Source organism: Saccopteryx bilineata, chromosome 6 (assembly GCF_036850765.1).
Source record: "Saccopteryx bilineata isolate mSacBil1 chromosome 6, mSacBil1_pri_phased_curated, whole genome shotgun sequence".
In the NCBI taxonomy this organism is placed as follows: Eukaryota; Metazoa; Chordata; class Mammalia; order Chiroptera; family Emballonuridae; genus Saccopteryx; species Saccopteryx bilineata.
This window is the reverse complement of record NC_089495.1, coordinates 205,837,972-205,862,323: the sequence shown is the minus strand read 5'-3', so window position 1 is coordinate 205,862,323 and position 24,352 is coordinate 205,837,972. Positions and strand designations below refer to the sequence as shown.

The 24,352-nt window shown below is 56.6% G+C and overlaps 1 protein-coding gene across 3 annotated transcripts in view; it reads right to left on the bottom strand.

Moving 5' to 3' along the window:
* FAM110A (family with sequence similarity 110 member A) overlaps positions 1-24,352 on the bottom strand; it is a 36,339-nt gene that overhangs the window by 8,672 nt on the left and 3,315 nt on the right. The window contains exon 1 of one of the 3 annotated variants that reach the window (XM_066234356.1): positions 2,475-2,661. The exons of 1 other annotated variant lie outside the window; for it this stretch is intronic. The gene's annotated coding sequence lies outside the window, so the exon portion shown is untranslated. Of the gene's footprint in view, positions 1-2,474; positions 2,662-24,352 lie in introns of those variants that run through there. One more of the 3 variants, XM_066234357.1, reaches the window with a different exon arrangement.

The following is a 24,352-nucleotide window of genomic DNA, read 5'->3' as shown; positions in this document are numbered from 1 at the left end:
ATCAGGGCGGGAGCTGGCCAGGGGGGCAGCCCCAGCTCAGTTTCAACCCAGCTGTCAGGGTCAGACACCCAGCTAGCTGGGCATCCTCCACTCCAGGGCCACGCCAGGCCCCATGCTATTTCTGGAGTCTCCCCAGACGCTCATGCCCTGACCTGCCTGGCGTCAGCCTCGCCCAGGGCGACCTTGCACAAACCTCAGGAAGGCAGAGGTGAGCAGGCTATAGGAAGGACATGGGGGCAGTCCCCTGAGGCAGCAATCTTCTATTTGACCCACCTCTCCAACTCAACCCTCTGGGCCTCCGTCTGCCCTGAGCTTCAAAATCGGGATAAAAGGGCTTGCCGTGGAGACAGTGTGAGAGATACCACATGCAGCACCTTAGGGAAGGGCCTGGAGCACAGGATGGGGAAGGTCGGGTTGGGGCAGACCCACAGCCAAGCCCGCTTCCTGAACTGCCCTCTCTCCAGGCCTGAGCTCACCAGCATGACTTATCTTGGACCAGAGATGTGTAGAAACTTGCCCAAAGTCACACAGCAAGTCAATGACAGATCACAGACAGGGCAGTAGTCTTTTGATTAAACATATGATCTAATATATATAAACATGAGGTAAAGATGATACAGATAATACAGTTTTTCAACCAAGTGATATAAGCACATGGCTCAATCCAAGAGCTCTAAAGGAAATAAAGCGAAAATAAACTCCCTCCCATTCCTGTTCCCAGCCACCCATTCCCCTCCCAGCAGGCACCACTGTAACTACAGCTGTGTCCTTCCAGGGAGATTTTAGGCAGAGACAAGCAATCAAGAACATATATTCTTTCTTTTTTATTTGTGCACAAAGGGCAACACGCCGGGTATACTGTTTTCATCTTGCTCATTTTAATGACATGTTGTTCTTACTAATATTATGTTATTAACATATTGATTATGGTATTAACATACTTAATACATGGTTGAAAAACATATGTTGTGCCACCTCGGTACAGAAAGAACCCATCAGCCCCTACGGATGCCACTTAGTCCTTGCCCAGTCTCTCCCTGTCACGCTGCAGCATGACTGCACTGACGTCACTCTGCCTAAGTAGGACAGCTGGAGAGAGGGACGCACTTGTAATTGTGACAGAGAGGGGCGTGGGGGGAGACTGCACTCCACAAGAGGCCATCTGAGTTGGCTTCGGCCAGCGGAACACACCACGAATGGTCACTAAGTGTCAGCTTCAGATACTCTGACTGCAGAGGGTTTTGGCAGCCCTCGAGGTTGCATTGGAGGCGAGTCCCTCTCTCACCTCATCTAAACCCCACTCCCTTGCATCACATTCCAGTTGGGGAAGATAATAAATTCACTAGAGTGTGAAATATATATATATATATGACAGCAGTAAGTGCTACTAAAAAATAAAAAAAATGGACAAGGAGGTCTGGGCATAGGAAGTCAATAAATAGTGGTTGAAAGAAAGAATGAAAGACTTGTTTTGTTTTTTTCTGAGTTCCCAGAGCTCCTCTCCCTGGGAGCCACGAGGAGAGTCTGGAGGAGAGAGGATAACGCCCCTTGAAGAAATTCAAGACTCCCAGATGCTAGATTCTGAGCGTCTAGGGTGCTAAGACTGAAGCCAGAGAGACTGGGAGCCAACCCCAGCGGTGCCAAGTCTGACTCTGTGACTTTGGGCAAGGGGCTTATCTTCTTAGAACCTCAGTTTCCCCACCTGCAGAATGATACCAACAGTAGCAATGGAAAGGGAGGGGTGTCACCAGGAGGCAGGACAGAGTCTAGATCAGCAGAGTCTAGATCAGGAAAGAGTCCAAGCCCCACCTCCAACTCCAAAATCGCCGGTGGCTCTGGTGACTACCGGTTCCCCTTGAGGGGCTACCTCTATCTAGCCTTTCCCCGAATCTGGGCTAGATTCCCAAGAGTCCAATAATGACTCCAGGGTCAGAGCTCCATCTGGCATCTAGCCCAGACAAGTCAGTCCCGTCCGATCCGCCCCCTTCCCCGCCCCCATAGCGGCCCTCTGACAGGAACAGCACTGTAATTCAGGACCCCGTGGGCAGAAGGACCAAGTCCACCCCCTAACATGCTGGAGAAGACAGCGACAGATGCCCAGAAGAGGCACCCGGAGACGGTGTGGGGAAGGGACAGGAAAGGAGGTGATCTAAGGCAGGGATCCATGGGCCGTGACCCTACTGCTGAGAGGCTAAAAAGGTCACCACAAGTTGCCCCTCGCGAGGCCAATCTAGAGCTACCTTGGCTCCAGACGGCGTGGGGAGCATAAAGGCATGAACTGGAGCCTCAGCCCGACCTCTCGGGGTTAAGACACGCTTCTCTGAGCCTCACTGATCTCATCTGTGAAATGGGGGACCACCGACCTCCGCAGGTCTGACGCGGGGAGGACACGCAGCGCAGGCTCACAGGCTCGCGGTGAACGGAGCCCCACCCACCCACCCGAGCTCGCGGCCCCAGGCCACCCGCGCCCTCACCTGGAGCCCGCCCTAGGCGAGTCCCGGCTCTGCCAGTTCGGGGGTCGCGGAGAGGCGGACAACAGCTCGGACCCGGGGCGCGAGTGGCCACGCCCCACGCCGCCTCTGCACCCAAGTGGAGGGTGACCCGACTGTCCCAAGGCCCCCGCCGGAACGGAGGTCCGGGTGCGCGGAGGAACGGGAAGTGAGCGTGCCTTCCCTCCCCAACCCCCAGAACCACCCCCGTCACGGAAATGGTTTGCCCCGGACATCCTGATTGGTTCCTCGCTTCCGTTCGAACGCCGCGCTGCCCGGGTTGCCAGGCGACCGTTTAACGTGGGTTCCGCCCCTTCGCCTCTTCGCCCTGGGACCTCGGTTCTCCCCGCGGCGGCCTGTGCCCCACGCCGACCTAGTTTAGCTAAGCCTGGACTTTCTCTCCCGGTCTCCAGCCAGACGAGCCACCATGTAGGGTTCCGGCCCTGACATTGTAGCTAATTCGCTCTATGAGCCGGGGCGAGCCCCTCTTCCTCTCCGTTCGTTCCTATGACAGCACAAGGAGGGGGTTCCTCTTACAAATGTGCAGACCCAGCAGTCTCCATGTGGACTAAGGAAATGACCGCAGATATGAGCAGAGACTAATATAGTCTACCCAGCATTATTTCTCGTAGCAAAATAAGGAAAATAACCTCCATGCTCAGCGAAAAAGGGTTGGTTCGATAAATCCATTCTGCGGAAGAGCTAAGTTGATTGAATTGAGCCTTTCACGTGCCAGGGTGGCTTTATATGTCATAACTCTTGTCAGGGTTCATGGCGTTAGCCCTTTGAGATGGGTACCTTAAATTATCCCCATGTACTGGTCGGGAATATTATGCAGTATTTAAAATGATATACTTAAAAGATATTTAAAGTATGGAGGTAATGCTAAGGAAGCATTAGATTTAAATAGATATATAGATGTTTCAGTCCTGGCCGGTTAGCTCAATGAGTTAAAGCATCTCCCTGAAACACCAAAACTGCAGGTACAATCCCCAGTCTGGGCACATATCAGAAGTGACCAATGAAGGCACAACCAAGCAGAACATTTCTAAAATTAATCAATTTTTTAAAGAACCATGTTTCAAAGCACTATATACAACATAAATATGTATTTAATACATAATCGTAGTATAATAACAGCATTTATTTTTTTCTTTGTGCTTTTGTAAATTTTCCAAATTTCTAAACTTTAAATGTGTCAAGAAAAAATATTTGTAAAGAGGATTAGAATAAGTTGACTTGGCCCTGGCTGGTGGCTCAGTGGTAGAGCATTCACCCGGCGTGTGGATGTCCCAGGGTTCAATTCTAGGTCAGGGTACACAGGAAAAGTGACTATCTGCTTCTCCACCCCTCCCCCTTATCTCTCTCTCTCTCTCTCTCTCTCTCTCTCTCTCTCTTCCCTTCCCACAGCCATGGCTTGATTGGTTCAAGCACATCAGCCCCAGGCGCTAAGGATGGTTCCATGGAGCCTCCGCCTCAGGCGTTAAAAATAGTTGGGTTGAGAGCATGACCCCATATGGACAGAGGATGAAACCAGATGGGGGTCGCCAGGTGAATCCTGGTGGTGGTGCATGTGGGAGTCTGTCTCTCTATCTCCCCTCTTCTCACTTGGAAAAGAAGGAGAAGGAGAAGGAGAAAAAGAAGGAGAAAGAGAGGAGAAGGAGGAGTAAGGTAGAGGAGGAGGAGGAGGAGGAGGAGGAGGAGGAGGAGGAGGAGGAAGAAGAAGAAGAAGAAGGAGGAGAGGAAGAGGAAAAGGAAGAAAAGAAGAAGAAGAAGAAGAAGAAGAAGAAGAAGAAGAAGAAGAAGAAGAAGAAGAAGAAGAATTATTAGAAGAAGAAAAAAAAAGAACGAAAGAAAGAATCAGTTGACTCAAAAGGTTCGTGGAGATGAGGAAATTCATAGCTGTGAGTCAGTGTTTGAGACTAAGGCATTGCTCAACTTAGCACCAGCCTCTGTTTTCTGTTCCAGCAAGTGTCTTTCAAATTCTTGGACTGGATTGCCAATGACTGAGCACTTACTATGTACACATCTTGGGGAAGTAGGGGAAGGGACTAGTCAATATACCACTAGCTAGCAATGATTCGGCATTCTGGCATGGGCACCTACCAATCAGAACAGACACTGTTGGAAACCGGGCATCTGCCATAGTTGTGAGGACCAGCTAAACATCAAACCTGGCACCAACCCTGCCCCCTGCTAGACTGTACCTGAGGCCTTCCACACATTTGACTTTATTACTGAGAAGATATTTATTCTATTCTATTCTAGTCTTCCTGTTTTATAGATGAGAAAACAAAGGTTTGTCTGGGCCCAGCAGGAGTCCTCACGACAATTTTGTCATATCTCCGTATAAATGTGCAAGATGTTTGGCGGTAGCAGAGAGGAAAGACCAGGAGGGCCGGAGATCCCGGAAGACAGAGAAAGCCGAGGGCGGCCAGGTCCAGACGCGGTAACTTCCCGGCGCTTACATAATTTAGGGAGACTTATTTCAGAAAAACGAAACCACAAAATTACAAATAGAAAATTAGGTCATAAAGTGATTATTTGGTTAGAAAGATCAAAGAAACCAAGACAAATGACAAGTTCCACAAACAGTACAAAACCACCAGAAAAAATAACATTACATTTAAGAATGACCTCTACAATACCTTTCACAGACAAGTAAGACCATTCATGTGTATCCAGATATAACCTCTGACTGACACTTTCATGTCACCGTGCCACCTGAGTCAGCTCAGTGTGCTCAGCAGGGGTATTCCTGGAAACCATTCCTATACCAGGTCAGTGGGAGATAATTGAGTCACAACAGTGACTGGAAGCAACATAAATAAAACCACTGAACCCAAATGAAATGTCAAGGTCCTCTTGGCCAGATCCCCAACATGCTGACACTCACTCCAACATCCCCATATACAAGGGGAAGTTAGAGTAGAAGACGGAGGTTTGAACAGAGTGTCCCAGCAGAACCCAAGCTCTACCTGGATCGGGCATCCCCCATTTGACTTCCCCGCACAGTGGGACACTCCTGCTTATCAGCAGGGCTGGCAGCCTCTTCGAGACTACTCATGAGGCGGCTATGAGGATTCATTCTACTTATCAGTGCCGACAGTAACTGCCACCAGAGGAAAGACACAAGAACGATACACCAGTTAGTTGCAAGAATCACACAGGCAGTTTATTACTCACAAATCCTTTTGGCATGCCTGGGTACAGCTGAAGGGGGCCCCGCGGGCACGCTCCTCTTGGCTGTTTTTGGTCAGAGAGGCGTGGAGACAGTCCATGTCAATCTTGGAGTCTGGGCGACTGTTGCAGCAGGGGGCGCTCAGCTTTAGTACCTTTTCTGGCTTATGCCTTCTAACAGGTGTCAATCTACAGGAGTGTCACCTCAAGCCACCTTTTGGGGAGTTCCTCACAGGGAGCCCTTTTTATGTTAATCTACTGAAATGTTACATCAAGCCACTTTTAAGGTGTTCCTAGGGAAGCTTCTTGTTTATGTTAACTTACAGAGTTATGACATCAAGCCACTTCTTATCTATATATAACTTCACGCACACACTAACTGGGCCCTGCTCGAAAGGCGGAGTCTGTTTGTCATATCTGTACCACACTAGATTAATTCCTATCCAGACGGCATAACTTTATTTAATTTCCTTAATTGCTTTTAATATTGTATCTTAATTACTTTTATATATCTTCCTCGTTTTTCTATGTTTCTACATATTTAATTACTATAACCTTATATTACTGCAACGCAGAGTGAGGTTAAAAACACCCCTTGATTTGGAAGATTTTACAAAATGACCCCGTGAACACATTGCTCGGGTGCCTCCCGGACTTCAGCTTTTTCCCGTTTTAAGGTCAGGAATGACGACAACGGCGGTGTGGTCAGATTCTTCTCAAAGGTCCACACCTGTAATCAGGGGCTGGGAGATATTTGAGATGTGGGAGATATTTGAGATGCTTCGGGAAAGGGCCTACTGGCCCTGGCATCCTCAAAGCTCTGCGTGCCCTGGAGCTTCAAACAAAACAAGCACAAAAATGCTGAGCCTCCCAGACGGACAGATGGCCAAAGGAACCTCCCCTGGACTCCACAGCAGGCCCCACAGAGAGAGGTCATTTTGGGCATAGATTCTAGAACTCTGAACACCTTCACCTGCTAACAGCACACTGGTGGTGCCCCCTGTCTTCAAGGATTTGTTAAGTACCTGGAGCCAAGTCAGGGACGCTGCGGGCATCCCAGTCCTTCCCCTCCCTGACCACGTAGGGGGTAGGGGAGGGTGAGCCCATAAAAGTAAGGTGGACAAGCTGTCATTGGTGTGCCCAGACCGGAGGGAGAGGCAGGATCCTGACGACCTTACCCTGACCCGGCAATTAAGCAACCACGACATCTTGCCCAGTAGACAGGCCTGGGGCTGTTTCCAGGCCTCCGTCAGCATCTTGACCTTGGCGGTGTTTTCTTCACCCAACCCGAAACCCAGATGGAATCAGCCTCACGTGTCTGTTCGCTGTCTTCTGTGCGCCCCACAGACGCATGCTTTTTGTTGTATTTCATTTCAAGGGTGTTCTCTCTCCGTACATGCTTGCTTGCATCTGAACTTTCCCGGTAGGACCACCAGAAACTAAGAAAGCTCCCAGTGGGGCTGGGGGTGGGGGGCTACTGGGCTGACCGGGAGACAGGCACAAAAGAAAAGCTTTTCACAAAATACTTTTTATATCTTTTGGATTCTGTGCCTTATATAATAAATTATTATTTTTTTAATTAGTAACACTGTTAAGGCTATTCCATGAGGGAACAAAATGAGGCAGTGAATGAAAAGACAGCTCAGCCCAAACATGTCCCTCCAAACACAGAGCAGGTGAGAAGGTCAACTGGGATGTCCTTTTAGGATGGCGACAGAGTCACAATTCTGTAACTTTTGAGAAATTTTATGCTGTTCATCAACAGGCTTGTACTCTGACCTAGCAACTGTACTTTCAGAAATTGACCCTAACTATATAATAAAGGAGATTCATAAAGATTTAACAAGCTTTACTATAGCATTGCTATTAATAACAAAACAAAACAAAACAACTACTACCTAATGTCCTGGCTAAAAGGCAATGGGAATGGTACCGGATGGAGTACTATACAGCCATGAAAAATGATGGCTTTGAAGAATATTAAATGACAGGGGAAGATATTTTTTAATGTGTCTTTCCATTCAGTGATTGGTTCCAGAAATGTTTTTGAGACTACCACACAGATACAAGGCCATCTTTCTGAGATTCAGTTTCCTCACCTGTAAAATGGGATTTAATCGTGCTTACCTCCCAGGCTTATGAGGGACACAGCAACCTAACTGATCCTCAGCACCCTATAACTATTGCTTCTGCTGCTCTGCTTATAAGGTTGTTTGATAGTATAAACTCATGAGGCAGCATGTCCCCAGGTAGCACCCCTTTGCCCCAACCCTCTAAGGACTCCCCAACAAGTTCTGAATACCACAGCCTTTGGGAGCGGACCCCCATCAGCTTTATCTCCTACCCACCTTTTCCCTCAGCCCAACTTGCTCCAGCCACTGGCCTTCATGTTGCTTCTCAAAAACATCAACCACCCACAGGCCTCAGGACCTTTGCATATGCTGTTCTTCCCAGGCCACTCTTCCCCAGACATAGCTGCCCCCTCATCTCCTTCAGGTCCCTGCTCAAATGTCATCCTCCCCAGGAAGCCCTCCGCCTCCCCTCATCATTCGCACGTCTCTTCACAGGGCTCCAGCCACCTGACACTTGCTGTGTCCCTGTGCTTGTCTTTATCTGTCTCCTCCAGTGACGGTGATCTCCCAGAACGCAGGGCCCACGCTTCTCTTGTCGACTTTTCCTACATTCACCATAGTAAAGGCTCTGAGACGTACTGGGTCAGAAACATTTCTTTCTCTTTGCTGACTCCACTAGGCCTCAAACGATGCAACCCTGAAGTCCTGTGCCCTCACAACACATACGCAGCAGCCCCCAGAAGCAGAGAAAATGCTATCTTCCTCTGTGCGGAGCAAGAGACAGTTCCACGACGTGACCGCCGTCTGTCCCACAAACTGGACCTGGGCCAGCACAGAGACTGCTTTCTGCAACCCGCCCCCCCCCGCCCCAAGACTGATCATGACTGATGTTCATTCTGACATCAGTTGGCATTCCTCCCCGGCCTCGTGCTATGTGCTGCTTCCTGGAACAGGTTGTTGTCCTGATGTGGTCAAGCACATCAAGTCATCTCTATACCTGGGAGCGGTCAGGTGCGAGTCCCCGTGACGGGTTCCCCGCCCTCCTGTATGCAGTAATCCATTTCATCTTGCCGCTCAAGACACGTCCTGTGCGTAAGCTGCCCTTCACAGACTCTATTCATCACCAGACCGGAGTAGCCAGCCCCTTCCGTCAGCTGGCCCCGGCCCTCGGCATAGGGAGGGAGACTTTCAGTCTCAGGGCTTTTCTCTGGGTCTGTGCGTGTGGACGACCCTCGCAGCCTCCACACCCCGACTCCCTGCCCCGTTCGGCCACCCCAGCACCATCCAGCTGCTTGGAGCTGCCCCGTCCACACCACCGCCCGCTGCCCCCTCAGTGCCCGCTGCCTGCAGCGCACTTCCTGCTCTTCCTTCTGCTGGCCGGGCCACCATGTCCTGTGGAAGTCACCTCCCCAGAGCCTTTCCTGGCCCCTCCCCAGCTGAGGTGGAGGACCCTTTTCTCTGCCTCCCCTTTCTCCTGGGTTTCTCCCGTCCTATTGAACTGTGTTGCACGTGTCCCTTTACGGGTCCCCTCTCCCCGCACAGGCGACAGTGAGCATGTCAGGCGTAGGACGTGGGACGTCCATCTCCTGTCCCACGGTAGCCTGCCCAGTGCACGCGGCGGGTACTCAACTGACATTAGACAGCGGAACGGAGAAAGAGCCTGAAGATCCCCTTCCACACAGCCGCCATTCTCCCGGCTCTCTCCTCCCAAGGGGCTTTGGGAAGGGGTGACGTGCAGCAGCAGGGTGGCAGCCCTGATGGACACGCGTTCAAACGCTGGTTCCACGCCCTGCTGCCTGGGTGACACGGGAAAGCGGCCCACCTCTCTGGGCTCCAGCGCCTCCACCTGGCTTCCCAGGGGCGACAGGAGAATGAAAACAAATGGGCACCAAGCATTCTGCACAGAGCTTGTCGCCTGGTAAGGGATTGAGAAACACGATGACTGTCACTGCTGCTATCAGAATCGCTGTTAGTATATAGCTCAGGGCGAATGTCCCACCTGGTTCCCCTGCAAAGCTCCTGCCTTGAATCCTGGGCCTGCCCACCAGCAGAAAGCCACACCTGTGAATCAGGTCGGCCCAAGTCCCTCTCTGTATATTGTTGGGGGGCCTTGAGGGCAGATACTGTCTTTTTTACCCCAACCTCCTGCCCCTTGCTGCAGGGGCAAGAGTAAAGCCATATCACCCACACAGAGAGAGACCTGGGACACCCAGCACCCTGCACAGAGAGAGACCTGGGACCCCCCAGCACCCTGAACAAAGAGAGACCTGGGACCCCCCCAGCACCCTGCACAGAGAGAGACCTGGGACCCGCCAGCACCGTGCACAGACAGAGACCTGAGACCCCCTCCCAGCACCCTGCAGAGAGAGCCCTGGGACCCCTCCCAGCACCCTGCACAGAGAGAGACCTGGGACCCCCCAGCACCCTGCACAGAGAGAGACCTGTGACCCCCAGCACCCTGCACAGAGAGAGACCTGGGACCCCCAGCACCCTGCACAGAGAGAGACCTAGGACCCCCAGCACCCTGCACAGAGAGAGACCTGGGACCCCCCCAGCACCCTGCACAGAGAGAGACCTGGGACCCCCAGCACCCTGCACAGAGAAAGACCTGGGACCCCCCCAGCACCCTGCACAGAGAGAGACCTGGGACCCCCCCAGCACCCTGCACAGAGAGAGACCTGGGACCCCCAGCACCCTGCACAGAGAGAGACCTGGGACCCCCCAGCACCCTGCACAGAGAGAGACCTGGGACCCCCAGCACCCTGCAGAGAGAGAGACCTGGGACCCCCAGCACCCTGCACAGAGAGAGACCTAGGACCCCCAGCACCCTGCACAGAGAGAGACCTGGGACCCCCCCAGCACCCTGCACAGAGAGAGACCTGGGACCCCCCCCAGCACCCTGCACAGAGAGAGACCTGGGACCCCCCCCCAGCACCCTGCACAGAGAGAGACCTGGGACCCCCCAGCACCCTTCACAGACAGAGACCTGGGACCCCCCCCCAGCACCCTGCAGAGAGAGACCTGGGACCCCCCAGCACCCTGCACAGAGAGAGACCTGGGACCCCCCCCCAGCACCCTGCACAGAGAGAGACCTGGGACCCCCCCAGCACCCTGCACAGAGAGAGACCTGGGACCCCCCAGCACCCTGCACAGAGAGAGACCTGGGACCCCCCAGCACCCTGCACAGAGAGAGACCTGGGACCCCCCCCAGCACCCTGCACAGAGAGAGACCTGGGACCCCCCAGCACCCTGCACAGAGAGAGACCTGGGACCCCCCCCCAGCACCCTGCACAGAGAGAGACCTGGGACCCCCCAGCACCCTGCACAGAGAGAGACCTGGGACCCCCCCAGCACCCTGCACAGAGAGAGACCTGGGACCCCCCAGCACCCTGCACAGAGAGAGACCTGGGACCCCCCCCAGCACCCTGCACAGAGAGAGACCTGGGACCCCCCCCCAGCACCCTGCACAGAGAGAGACCTGGGACCCCCCAGCACCCAGCACCCTGCACAGAGAGAGACCTGGGATCCCCAGCACCCAGCACCCTGCACAGAGAGAGACCTGGGACCCCCAGCACCCTGCACAGAGAGAAAGACCTGGGACCCCCCCCCAGCACCCTGCACAGAGAGAGACCTGGGACCCCCCAGCACCCTGCACAGAGAGAGACCTGTGACCCCCAGCACCCAGCACCCTGCACAGAGAGAGACCTGGGACCCCCCAGCACCCTGCACAGAGAGAGACCTGGGACCCACAGCACCCTGCACAGAGAGAGACCTGGGACCCCCCAGCACCCTGCACAGAGAGAGACCTGGGACCCCCCAGCACCCTGCAGAGAGAGACCTGGGACACCCCCCCCAGCACCCTGCACAGAGAGAGACCTGGGACCTCCCCCCAGCACCCTGCACAGAGAGAGACCTGGGACCCCCTCCCAGCACCCTGCACAGAGAGAGACCTGGGACCTCCCAGCAACCTGCAGAGAGAGAGAGACCCCCCAGCACCCTGCACAGAGAGACCTGGGACCCCCCCCAGCACCCTGCACAGAGAGAGACCTGGGACCCGCCCCAGCACCCTGCACAGAGAGAGACCTAGGACCCCCAGCACCCTGCACAGAGAGAGACCTGGGACCCTCCAGCACCCTGCACAGAGAGAGATCTGGGACCCCCCAGCACCCTGCACAGAGAGAGACCTGGGACCCCCAGCACCCTGCACAGAGAGAGACCTAGGACCCCCAGCACCCTGCACAGAGAGAGACCTGGGACCCACCCAGCACCCTGTACAGAGAGAGACCTGGGACCCCCAGCACCCTGCACAGAGAGAGACCTGGGACCCCCAGCACCCTGCACAGAGAGAGACCTGGGACCCCCAGCACCCTGCACAGAGAGAGACCTGGGACCCCCCAGCACCCTGCACAGAGAGAGACCTGGGACCCCCAGCACCCTGCACAGAGAGAGACCTGGGACCCCCCCAGCACCCTGCACAGAGAGAGACCTGGGACCCCCCCCCAGCACCCTGCACAGAGAGAGACCTGGGACCCCCCCAGCACCCTGCACAGAGAGAGACCTGGGACCCCCAGAGCACCCTGCACAGAGAGAGACCTAGGACCCCCCCAGCACCCTGCACAGAGAGAGACCTGGGACCCCCCCAGCACCCTGCACAGAGAGAGACCTGGGACCCCCCCCAGCACCCTGCACAGAGAGAGACCTGGGACCCCCCCCAGCACCCTGCACAGAGAGAGACCTGGGACCCCCCAGCACCCTGCACAGAGAGAGACCTGGGACCCCCCAGCACCCTGCACAGAGAGAGACCTAGGACCCCCAGCACCCTGCACAGAGAGAGACCTGGGACCCCCCCAGCACCCTGCACAGAGAGAGACCTGGGACCCCCCCAGCACCCTGCACAGAGAGAGACCTGGGACCCCCCAGCACCCTGCACAGAGAGAAAGACCTGGGACCCCCCCCCAGCACCCTGCACAGAGAGAGACCTGGGACCCCCCCCAGCACCCTGCACAGAGAGAGACCTGGGACCCCCAGCACCCTGCACAGAGAGAGACCTGGGACCCCCCCAGCACCCTGCACAGAGAGAGACCTGGGACCCCCCCAGCACCCTGCACAGAGAGAGACCTGGGACCCCCCAGCACCCTGCACAGAGAGAGACCTGGGACCCACAGCACCCTGCACAGAGAGAGACCTGGGACCCCCCGGCACCCTGCACAGAGAGAGACCTGGGACCCCCCCAGCACCCTGCACAGAGAGAGACCTGGGACCCCCCAGCACCCTGCACAGAGAGAGACCTGGGACCCCCAGCACCCAGCACCCTGCACAGAGAGAGACCTGGGACCCCCCAGCACCCTGCACAGAGAGAGACCTGGGACCCACAGCACCCTGCACAGAGAGAGACCTGGGACCCCCCAGCACCCTGCACAGAGAGAGACCTGGGACCCCCCCCAGCACCCTGCACAGAGAGAGACCTGGGACCCCCCAGCACCCTGCACAGAGAGAGACCTGGGACCCCCCCCCAGCACCCTGCACAGAGAGAGACCTGGGACCCCCCAGCACCCTGCACAGAGAGAGACCTGGGACCCCCCCAGCACCCTGCACAGAGAGAGACCTGGGACCCCCCAGCACCCTGCACAGAGAGAGACCTGGGACCCCCCCCAGCACCCTGCACAGAGAGAGACCTGGGACCCCCCCCAGCACCCTGCACAGAGAGAGACCTGGGACCCCCCAGCACCCAGCACCCTGCACAGAGAGAGACCTGGGATCCCCAGCACCCAGCACCCTGCACAGAGAGAGACCTGGGACCCCCAGCACCCTGCACAGAGAGAAAGACCTGGGACCCCCCCCAGCACCCTGCACAGAGAGAGACCTGGGACCCCCCAGCACCCTGCACAGAGAGAGACCTGTGACCCCCAGCACCCAGCACCCTGCACAGAGAGAGACCTGGGACCCCCCAGCACCCTGCACAGAGAGAGACCTGGGACCCACAGCACCCTGCACAGAGAGAGACCTGGGACCCCCCAGCACCCTGCACAGAGAGAGACCTGGGACCCCCCAGCACCCTGCAGAGAGAGACCTGGGACACCCCCCCCCAGCACCCTGCACAGAGAGAGACCTGGGACCTCCCCCCAGCACCCTGCACAGAGAGAGACCTGGGACCCCCTCCCAGCACCCTGCACAGAGAGAGACCTGGGACCTCCCAGCAACCTGCAGAGAGAGAGAGACCCCCCAGCACCCTGCACAGAGAGACCTGGGACCCCCCCCAGCACCCTGCACAGAGAGAGACCTGGGACCCGCCCCAGCACCCTGCACAGAGAGAGACCTAGGACCCCCAGCACCCTGCACAGAGAGAGACCTGGGACCCTCCAGCACCCTGCACAGAGAGAGATCTGGGACCCCCCAGCACCCTGCACAGAGAGAGACCTGGGACCCCCAGCACCCTGCACAGAGAGAGACCTAGGACCCCCAGCACCCTGCACAGAGAGAGACCTGGGACCCCCCCAGCACCCTGTACAGAGAGAGACCTGGGACCCCCAGCACCCTGCACAGAGAGAGACCTGGGACCCCCAGCACCCTGCACAGAGAGAGACCTGGGACCCCCAGCACCCTGCACAGAGAGAGACCTGGGACCCCCCAGCACCCTGCACAGAGAGAGACCTGGGACCCCCAGCACCCTGCACAGAGAGAGACCTGGGACCCCCCCAGCACCCTGCACAGAGAGAGACCTGGGACCCCCCCCAGCACCCTGCACAGAGAGAGACCTGGGACCCCCCCAGCACCCTGCACAGAGAGAGACCTGGGACCCCCAGAGCACCCTGCACAGAGAGAGACCTAGGACCCCCCCAGCACCCTGCACAGAGAGAGACCTGGGACCCCCCCAGCACCCTGCACAGAGAGAGACCTGGGACCCCCCCCAGCACCCTGCACAGAGAGAGACCTGGGACCCTCCAGCACCCTGCACAGAGAGAGATCTGGGACCCCCCAGCACCCTGCACAGAGAGAGACCTGGGACCCCCCAGCACCCTGCACAGAGAGAGACCTAGGACCCCCAGCACCCTGCACAGAGAGAGACCTGGGACCCCCCCCAGCACCCTGCACAGAGAGAGACCTGGGACCCCCCCAGCACCCTGCACAGAGAGAGACCTGGGACCCCCCAGCACCCTGCACAGAGAGAAAGACCTGGGACCCCCCCCAGCACCCTGCACAGAGAGAGACCTGGGACCCCCCCCAGCACCCTGCACAGAGAGAGACCTGGGACCCCCAGCACCCTGCACAGAGAGAGACCTGGGACCCCCCCAGCACCCTGCACAGAGAGAGACCTGGGACCCCCCCAGCACCCTGCACAGAGAGAGACCTGGGACCCCCCAGCACCCTGCACAGAGAGAGACCTGGGACCCACAGCAACCTGCACAGAGAGAGACCTGGGACCCCCCGGCACCCTGCACAGAGAGAGACCTGGGACCCCCCCAGCACCCTGCACAGAGAGAGACCTGGGACCCCCCAGCACCCTGCACAGAGAGAGACCTGGGACCCCCCAGCACCCAGCACCCTGCACAGAGAGAGACCTGGGACCCCCCAGCACCCTGCACAGAGAGAGACCTGGGACCCACAGCACCCTGCACAGAGAGAGACCTGGGACCCCCCAGCACCCTGCACAGAGAGAGACCTGGGACCCCCCAGCACCCTGCAGAGAGAGACCTGGGACACCCCCCCCAGCACCCTGCACAGAGAGAGACCTGGGACCTCCCCCCAGCACCCTGCACAGAGAGAGACCTGGGACCCCCTCCCAGCACCCTGCACAGAGAGAGACCTGGGACCTCCCAGCACCCTGCACAGAGAGAGAGACCCCCCAGCACCCTGCACAGAGAGACCTGGGACCCCCCCCAGCACCCTGCACAGAGAGAGACCTGGGACCCGCCCCAGCACCCTGCACAGAGAGAGACCTGGGACCCCCCCAGCACCCTGCACAGAGAGAGACCTGGGACCCCCCCCAGCACCCTGCACAGAGAGAGACCTGGGACCCCCCCCAGCACCCTGCACAGAGAGAGACCTGGGACCCCCCAGCACCCTGCACAGAGAGAGACCTGGGACCCCCCAGCACCCTGCACAGAGAGAGACCTAGGACCCCCAGCACCCTGCACAGAGAGAGACCTGGGACCCCCCCAGCACCCTGCACAGAGAGAGACCTGGGACCCCCAGCACCCTGCACAGAGAGAAAGACCTGGGACCCCCCCCCAGCACCCTGCACAGAGAGAGACCTAGGACCCCCAGCACCCTGCACAGAGAGAGACCTGGGACCCTCCCCCAGCACCCTGCACAGAGAGAGACCTGGGACCCCCCTCCAGCACCCTGCACAGAGAGAGACCTGGGACCCCCCCCAGCACCCTGCACAGAGAGAGACCTGGGACCCCCCAGCACCCTGCACAGAGAGAGACCTGGGACCCCCCAGCACCCTGCACAGAGAGAGACCTGGGACCCCCCCCCCAGCACCCTGCACAGAGAGAGACCTGGGACCCCCCCCAGCACCCTGCACAGAGAGAGACCTGGGACCCCCCCAGCACCCTGCACAGAGAGAGACCTGGGACCCCCAGCACCCTGCACAGAGAGAAAGACCTGGGACCCCCCCCAGCACCCTGCACAGAGAGAGACCTAGGACCCCCAGCACCCTGCACAGAGAGAGACCTGGGACCCCCCCCCAGCACCCTGCACAGAGAGAGACCTGGGACCCCCCCCAGCACCCTGCACAGAGAGAGACCTGGGACCCCCAGCACCCTGCACAGAGAGAAAGACCTGGGACCCCCCCCAGCACCCTGCACAGAGAGAGACCTGGGACCCCCAGCACCCTGCACAGAGAGAGACCTGGGACCCCCCCCCCAGCACCCTGCAGAGAGAGAGACCTGGGACCCCCCAGCACCCTGCACAGAGAGAGACCTGGGACCCCCCCCCCCAGCACCCTGCACAGAGAGAGACCTGGGACCCCCCCAGCACCCTGCACAGAGAGAGACCTGGGACCCCCCCCCCAGCACCCTGCACAGAGAGAGACCTGGGACCCCCCAGCACCCTGCATAGAGAGAGACCTGGGACCCCCCAGCACCCTGCACAGAGAGAGACCTGGGACCCCCCCCCCAGCACCCTGCACAGAGAGAGACCTGGGATCCCCCAGCACCCTGCATAGAGAGAGACCTGGGACCCCCCAGCACCCTGCAGAGAGAGAGACCTGGGACCCCCCAGCACCCTGCACAGAGAGAAACCTGGGACCCCCCAGCACCCTGCACAGAGAGAAACCTGGGACCCCCCAGCACCCTGCACAGAGAGAGACCTGGGACCTCCCCAGCACCCTGCAGAGAGAGACCTAGGACCCCCAGCACCCTGCACAGAGAGAGAGACCCCCCAGCACCCTGCACAGAGAGACCTGGGACCCCCCCCCCAGCACCCTGCAGAGAGAGACCTGGGAACCCCACACACATTCCCGCTCCAGCCCCTGGGGCAGGTCTCTGACCCTGCAGGCTGCAGGAAGCATCCATAGCTCCCAGCGCTCCCTCTGGATGCTTCCGGGGTGTCCATCTGAGAAAGGGCTTGGGAAGTCTATAAAGCCGGGTCCTCAGGATGGGGCTGTGCTCCCGGAACTGCTGCTGGGGCTGAGCATTCCCCTGCCTGCGGACTCTCTGAGCCTCTGCTTTCTGTCTGGACAGAAAGTCGGGAGACAGCAGCTACCCCTGAGGACAGAGGGAGGACTTGGGCCCGCCTGTCCCCGCGCGCCTCCCTCCTCCACTTCCTCCTGGCTTGTTTCAGAATGCATGGACTCATCTGACAAATATTGTCTGAGCCCCCGGTTTGTGCCAGTGACTAGAAGAGAGATGGGCACACGGGGAGCTCCCGTCTGGGGAGGGAGGAAAACAGCAGCCAGGTAGTCACTCAGGAAGTGAGAGATGTGCTAGATCAAGTAGAGTGAAGACACGGTCGGCCGGTAGGAAAGGGGCTGCTCTCCACAGCCCGGTCCGGAGCCTGTGCTCTGAGCTGAGACATGGAGGGCAAGAAAGGGGCGCCGCCAGCAAGCCCGAGGCCGGCCGGGAGGGGACGCCATGGGCAGAGGTCCAGGTGCAAGAATGAGCTCGCTGTATCGGAGCCAAAAGGCCAGTGGCTGCAAGAGAGAGACAGGAAGAGACAGACATTAAATAGCCGAGAGTCTGTAGGCCACAGGGAGGAGTTTAGATTTTAAAGATTAAAAAGCAGCAGTTTGGCCTGATCAGGCAGTGGTGCAGTGGATAGAACATCAGCCTGGGACGCTGAGGACCCAGGTTCAAAACCCCAAGCTCACCAGCTTGAGCACAGGGTCGCTGGCTTGAGCCCAAAGGTCGCTGGCTTGAGCCCAAAGTCTCTGGCTTGATGCAAAGGGTCGCTTGGTCTGCTGGGAGCTATGGATGCCTCCTGCAGCCTGTAGGGTCAGAGACCTGCCCCGGGGACTGGAGCAGGAATGTGGGGGGGGGGGGGTACCCAGGTTTATCTCTCTGCAGGGTGCTGGGGGGTCCCAGGTCTCTCTCTCTGCAGGGTGCTGGGGGGTCCCAGGTCTCTCTCTCTGCAGGGTGCTGGGGGGGTCCCAGGTCTCTCTCTCTGCAGGGTGCTGGGGGGTCCCAGGTCTCTCTCTCTGCAGGGTGCTGGGGGGGTCCCAGGTCTCTCTCTCTGCAGGGTGCTGGGGGGTCCCAGGTCTCTCTCTCTCTGCAGGGTGCTGGGGGGCCCCAGGTCTCTCTCTCTGCAGGGTGCTGGGGGGGGGGTCCCAGGTCTCTCTCTCTGGCCTCCTGGATCAAGGCACATATGAGAAAGCAATCAATGAACAACTAAGGTGCCGCAACACAGAATTGATGCTTCTCATCTCTCTCCCTTCCTGTCTGTCTGTCCCTATCTGTCCCTCTCTCTGTCTCTCTAGCTGGGGGGGGGGGGGGGGCGGCAGCAGTTCTGGAATCAGCCTCTGAGGGTTCCAGCGCCACCGCCTGACAGCCACCTGACCTGGGGAAAGTCCCTGAAACTCCGGACTTTCGGTTCTCCCATCTCTGCCGGTGCCAGGGAACATCGGAGCGCAGAGACGGTGGCTTCCACACAGTGAGGCGAACCTCAAACCCAGGCTTCCCCGGAGCAGGAGAAAGAAGAGATGACTTCTAAGTTAGGTGCACCAAAGACGCCTCTTCGGGCAGTGCCGTCCACTAGAACTTCCTGCGTGTGTGACTTCCTGTGTGCGCACACGGTCGGTATTCGTCCGCTACAGTGGCTGCGAGCCACGTGTGGTGACTGAGACCTTGAGATGTCACTAGTGCAGCTGAAGAACTGACTTTTCAGCTTTACCAAATTTTAGTTAACTTAAAGAAAAAGAGCCACCCAAGCCTAACGGCGATGGCCTCTGGTTGCCCGTATAGCTCCGGGCTCCAAGTCATTTCCTCTCGGATCCCCTTTCCCCGATCTCTGGTCACCCCAAAGACAAGGGCTTCGTCTGGCGTTACTCTTGTTAGTTACCTGCCTCCACCCCACCCTGGACTTGCTCATTTCAACAAAGAGAGGAGGGGGCCTCAGACTCAAGGCTAACCGGGAATTTTTGTTCCTTTTAAAAAAAAAAGGTTGCCTCTGGAGGTAAATTTAAGTACAATAAAATCCACCAGCTTCACAGTGCACACTTCGGTGACTTTTATGTGTGGTCCGTCATCACAACCACAATGAAGAACCAGTTCCCGCGGCCCAGAAAACCTGCCTCACGCCCTTTTACCATCGGTCCCTCCCCTCCCCTCACTCTGGGCTCCACTGATCTGTTCTTTTCTCTCGGTAGTTCTGCCTTTTCTAAAATTATCAATATAACCATGTTTGGTTTCTTTCTCTTCAGGCTAGATTAGAATTTAATAACATTGTTTTGTTGCCGTTCTCATTATTCCCCCCCCCCCCATGTTTTGCTAATTCTGGCAGATGATAAGGGAGTTCTACTTAGAGATACAATGTGACATTCTTTTTTTACATTAAATCTGTTTAAGGGGCGTACAGTTCACTTACAAACCCCTAAGTCACTTAACAGAACAGGTGGATCGTGGATACGACAACAATTCCGTACGTGGGTCGCAAGTCACTGGAAAAGCCCCTCGATCCCACCCTGTGCCTGTGACGCGGGGGAAACCAAGCCCAGGAAGGGGAGGTGCCTGGCCTGGATCGATTGAGCAGGTGGCAGAAGGAATCCCGTGCTGCCCAGAGCAGATGGCCGAGGCTCAGGGGAGAGGCTCGGGTCTCCCTCAGGGCTGGGGGGGGGCTCTCCCCTCCCCTACTCCACAGCCTGCACTGGCTGGGCGGTCCAAGGTCAGAGGCTGGGCCTGACAGATGGGATTTTGCAGAGGAAAAGGGTTTGGGGAGTGAGGGGCCTTTGTCCTCTTAGCATCCCAACCCCAGATGGCAGGGCCAAGCCGGAGGGGGTGGGGAAAGTAGGGCCCCTCCCAAACTAGAAGGTCACAGCCCCGGAGATAGAATCTTTGTGGAAACTTAACAGCCAAGACCCTCCATCCAAGGGGCTTGGTTGCAGGCCTTTCTAACTTTCAACTTGACCCCTCCACGCCACATGCACACCAGATGCAAATGAACCTCACGGCCTCTGGGAGCTCAACCTCCTTTTCTCTCTGGCTGGGGCCCCTCCCACAGGTCCAGACACCCATGGGACTGAAGCCCCAGACTCACATCCCAGCCCCACATCCTCAGACCCCTTGCACTAGGACAGGGACATAAAGTGGCCTCGCCTGACCCATCTCTGCCTGGACAGATGCTGCATCAGACCTTGGGTCACTCCTGCCCTCTCCCCCTTACCCATCCCCCCACCCCCCATCCCCAGCTCAGGCAGAACTTTCAAAAACACAAATCAGTATTACCAAGCTATAGCAGACGAAACAGTGTGATCCTGACATAAAACACACCTCACCAATGGGACGGAATCAAAAGCCTGGAAATAAAGCCACACAGATGTGGTCAACTACGAGTTAACAAGGGAGCCTAAAACACTCCACGGGGAAGAAACAGCCTCTTCAACTAACAGTGTCGGAGCAAGAGGGTACACAGATACCAAATGACAATGTGTCTATCTAAAATTTACATAATGTCATTGACCAATGTCACTTCTGTACATTTAATTAATAAAATAAATGGTGTTGGGGCCCTGGCCTGGCCGACTGGTCCCATGGTAGAGCATCGGCCCAGCACGTGGAAGTCCCAGGTTCGATTCCCAGTCAGGGCACATAGGAGAAGCACCCATCTGCTTCTCCACCCTTTCTTCCTCTTCTTTCTCTCTCTCTCTCTCTCTCTCTCTCTCTCTCTCTCTGTCTCACCCCTCCTGCAGCCATGGCTTGATTGGAGTGAGTTGGTCCCGGGTGCTGAGAATGGCTCCATCCATGGCCTCCGATTTGGGCACTAAGAAGAGCTTGGTTGCTGAGCAACGGAACAATGCCCCAGATGGGCAGAACATCGCCCCCTAGTGGGCTTTCCGGGTGGATCCTGGTCGGGCGCATGCGAAAGTCTGTCTCTGCCTCTTCTCCTCTCACTGAATAAACACTAACTAACTAACTAACTAACTAAATAAATAAATAGTGTTGGGAACGCTGGATGACCACATGTAGAAGAATGAAGTCGAACTCCTGGTCTACACTACTCCCACAAACTAACCAGGAGTGGATTAAAGACCTACACAAACCTGACACTATACGACTCCTGGAAGGAAACGAGAAACTTGACCTTAGTCTTGGCATTGATTTTATTTTATTTTTTTTTTAGATACCACACCAAAAGCAAGGGCAACAACCAACCAAATGAAAGGCCACCCAAGGAACGGGAGAAAATATCTGCAACTCATATAGCTGCTAAGGGATTGATAGTAAAATAAAAACCTATACAACTCAACAGCAAAACAGCAAACAACCTTTCAATATAAAGAGACACATACCACTGACTAACAGAAACGTGCAGAAATGGAAAGAGGGGTAAGAAATCCCTGATATCTATAATTCACGTTAACATACCTCAGAAAGAAGTAGAAAAAGCAAATATGAAAAATGCTCATGTTAAACCGGGGAGTTGGGTTTAGACTTCATAACATCGGTCTCTATTTTTTTGTGTATCAATATTATTCTAATTCCATCTAAGCCTGTTCATTTAGAGAGAAACATGAAGAAACATTCATTGTGGAGGACCCTGGGAGCGGCCAAAATTGTGACCATGAAATGAGAATGGAGGAAGACGGACAAGGTAGGGAGAGCCAGCCCTGGTCCTGAGAGGCCCCTGGGCCCTGTGCGTCCCTTCCCTGTCTGAGGCCCTCCCCTGGGACACCCCAGTTGTCCTCCTCAGCGCTGGCATCTGGCGCTCAGAGCAGCTGCAAGGCCTGGCCTCTGACCACCCCCATCCCCGGTACCCTGCTCTCAGGTTGGGGCCAGGCGGGAGACGGCTTTCCTGTGTCCGCGCCCTGAGCAGACGGCCTGGCCACCCTGCTGGTCTGGAGTGCGGAGGGGGCAGAAGGACAGTGACCCTTTACATCAGCCCACACCCGGGCCCGGGCATCAGCCCCCTTGCTGTCCCTGCACTGGACAGGCGAGGAAACCGAGCCCCAGGCCTGACCCAGGTCCCCTATTTCCACGGCCGATGCTCTTCCTAAGCACCAAGGACATACCCACCCGCAGAAGGAAGAGGTGAAGAGAGGACCCAGGGCACAGAAAGGGTCAGAAGCAGGCCCCTGGCCTCCAGGAGGCAGGGTCATAGGCAGGGGGTCGGGACGAGACCCCAGGAGGCTGAGATCCCTGAAGGGAGAGAATCTGCACGGTGAGCCCCCCACCAGCAGGACAGAGCTCTCCCTCCTTAGTCATGCCCCCCTCGGAGCGACCTCTGTCACCCTCGCTGGAGGAGAGGTGCTCCCCGCACCCACTGCTCAAGCAGGAACCTCCAAGTCCCTGGAGCTCCTCCTCCCAGATCCAATCAGCTACCCCTCCTCTAGCCCTCCCCTTCCATTCAGTCAGTCAACAAATATTTCCTGAGCTCGGTCTGCGTGCCGGGCACAGACTCTGCACCTGGGCTTCAGCCACAAGCAAAACAGACACAGCCCCCATCCTTGTGGAGCTGACACTGGGGGAGACACCGAACAAGATACATAAGTGAACACCTAACACACCGTCAAAAACGCATTGAGGAAAACTGGGGGGCGGAGGCATTAGAAGTCAGAGAGTGACAGCAATTACGGCAATGAGGCTATTTTTAAAAGGAGGTCCCTGCTGAGGAATGAGATAGAAAAGAGAGCCAACTAGGGAGACCAGGCAAAACCATGGGGCTACCTGGGGAAAAATAGCCTTAGGGTAGAGGGAATGGCAAGTGCAAAGGCCCTGGGGCAGTGAATGAGTTTGCCTCAGAAAGCACAGCAGGCAGCAAGGGAGGCAGTGTGGCTGGAGTGGAGAATGAGAGGGTGGAGGGAGGGAAATGTGGTCAGGGGTAAAGAGGGTTCCCAGGAGGAGGAACTGAGAAGGGGTGGGAGAGTTCTAAGCAGAAGTCAGGCAGCCTCTGACTTATGGTAACAGCTTTCCTTTGGCTGAGAATAGGGTGAAGGGGAAACAGGGCAAATCGTAGAGTGGCCAGGGAAGAAACTACTGAAATAGTCCAGGCAAGACGTGAAGGAGGCTGGACAGCAGTGGTGGCAGGGGAGGGGTACAGAGGGCCCCAACTCTGGATCTGCTAAGGGATTAGCTGTCCGATGTAAAAATAAAGAGACGTTAGGAGGGGAGACAGCAGACCATGCTCCTTGCTGTGGCCTCAGTGCACAGGACAGAGTTGATCTCAATCAACAGTTACTGAAAGACAAAGAGCAAAATAAGGAAGGAAGAAAGAGAATCCCAGTCTCAGTTTCCCCCCTCAGACCAGAGTGGGGGTCCCCCACCCCACCGTTTCCTACTTTTTCAACCTTGTCAGAAGGCGACCTCTGGTGGCGAATTATTGAAACTGCAAACCTCCACATTGAGAACCATAAAGAGCAGAGAATGGACCCTGAAAGATCGTCAGCTGGATAAAATCAGAGACAGCATCCCACCCCCCAACCATCTCACAGATGAAGATCCTGAGGCCCACAGGGCATTGAGGTCTGCACACCATCCCAGTGGCCGCCCCTTCCGGCCACCCAGCTATTGTTTTCCAGAATGGAATTGATTTTTCAGGGAAATATTCACACTCTCTGAATGGGAGGATGGAAGTCCATCCACTGTCTTCCTACATCCCTAGGAAGCATCCTCTGCCTGGGTCTGCATACACACCAGGTCTAGGCACTCCCCAAATACCCATTAGCCCTTGTCACCCCTACTTGGCTGAAAGGGAAATCTTGAACCCCTGTGGGCTTGAATCTACACCATCCTTCACTCCTGGAATCCCGTCCCCTACACACACCTGAAATCTGCTGCCTTCCCCGCCCATACTCATTCCTCCAGTTTGGCAAGGAACCTGCTCCCCCATTGGCACCCCATTCAGATGGCGCCACGATTCCCCCTCCCACCTTCAGCTCCTGGTGTGCCTTGAGCTGTCATTGTTCTTTCCACAGGACAGAACCAAGGGGAGGAAGGAAGATCCCAAGTATGTTCTAAG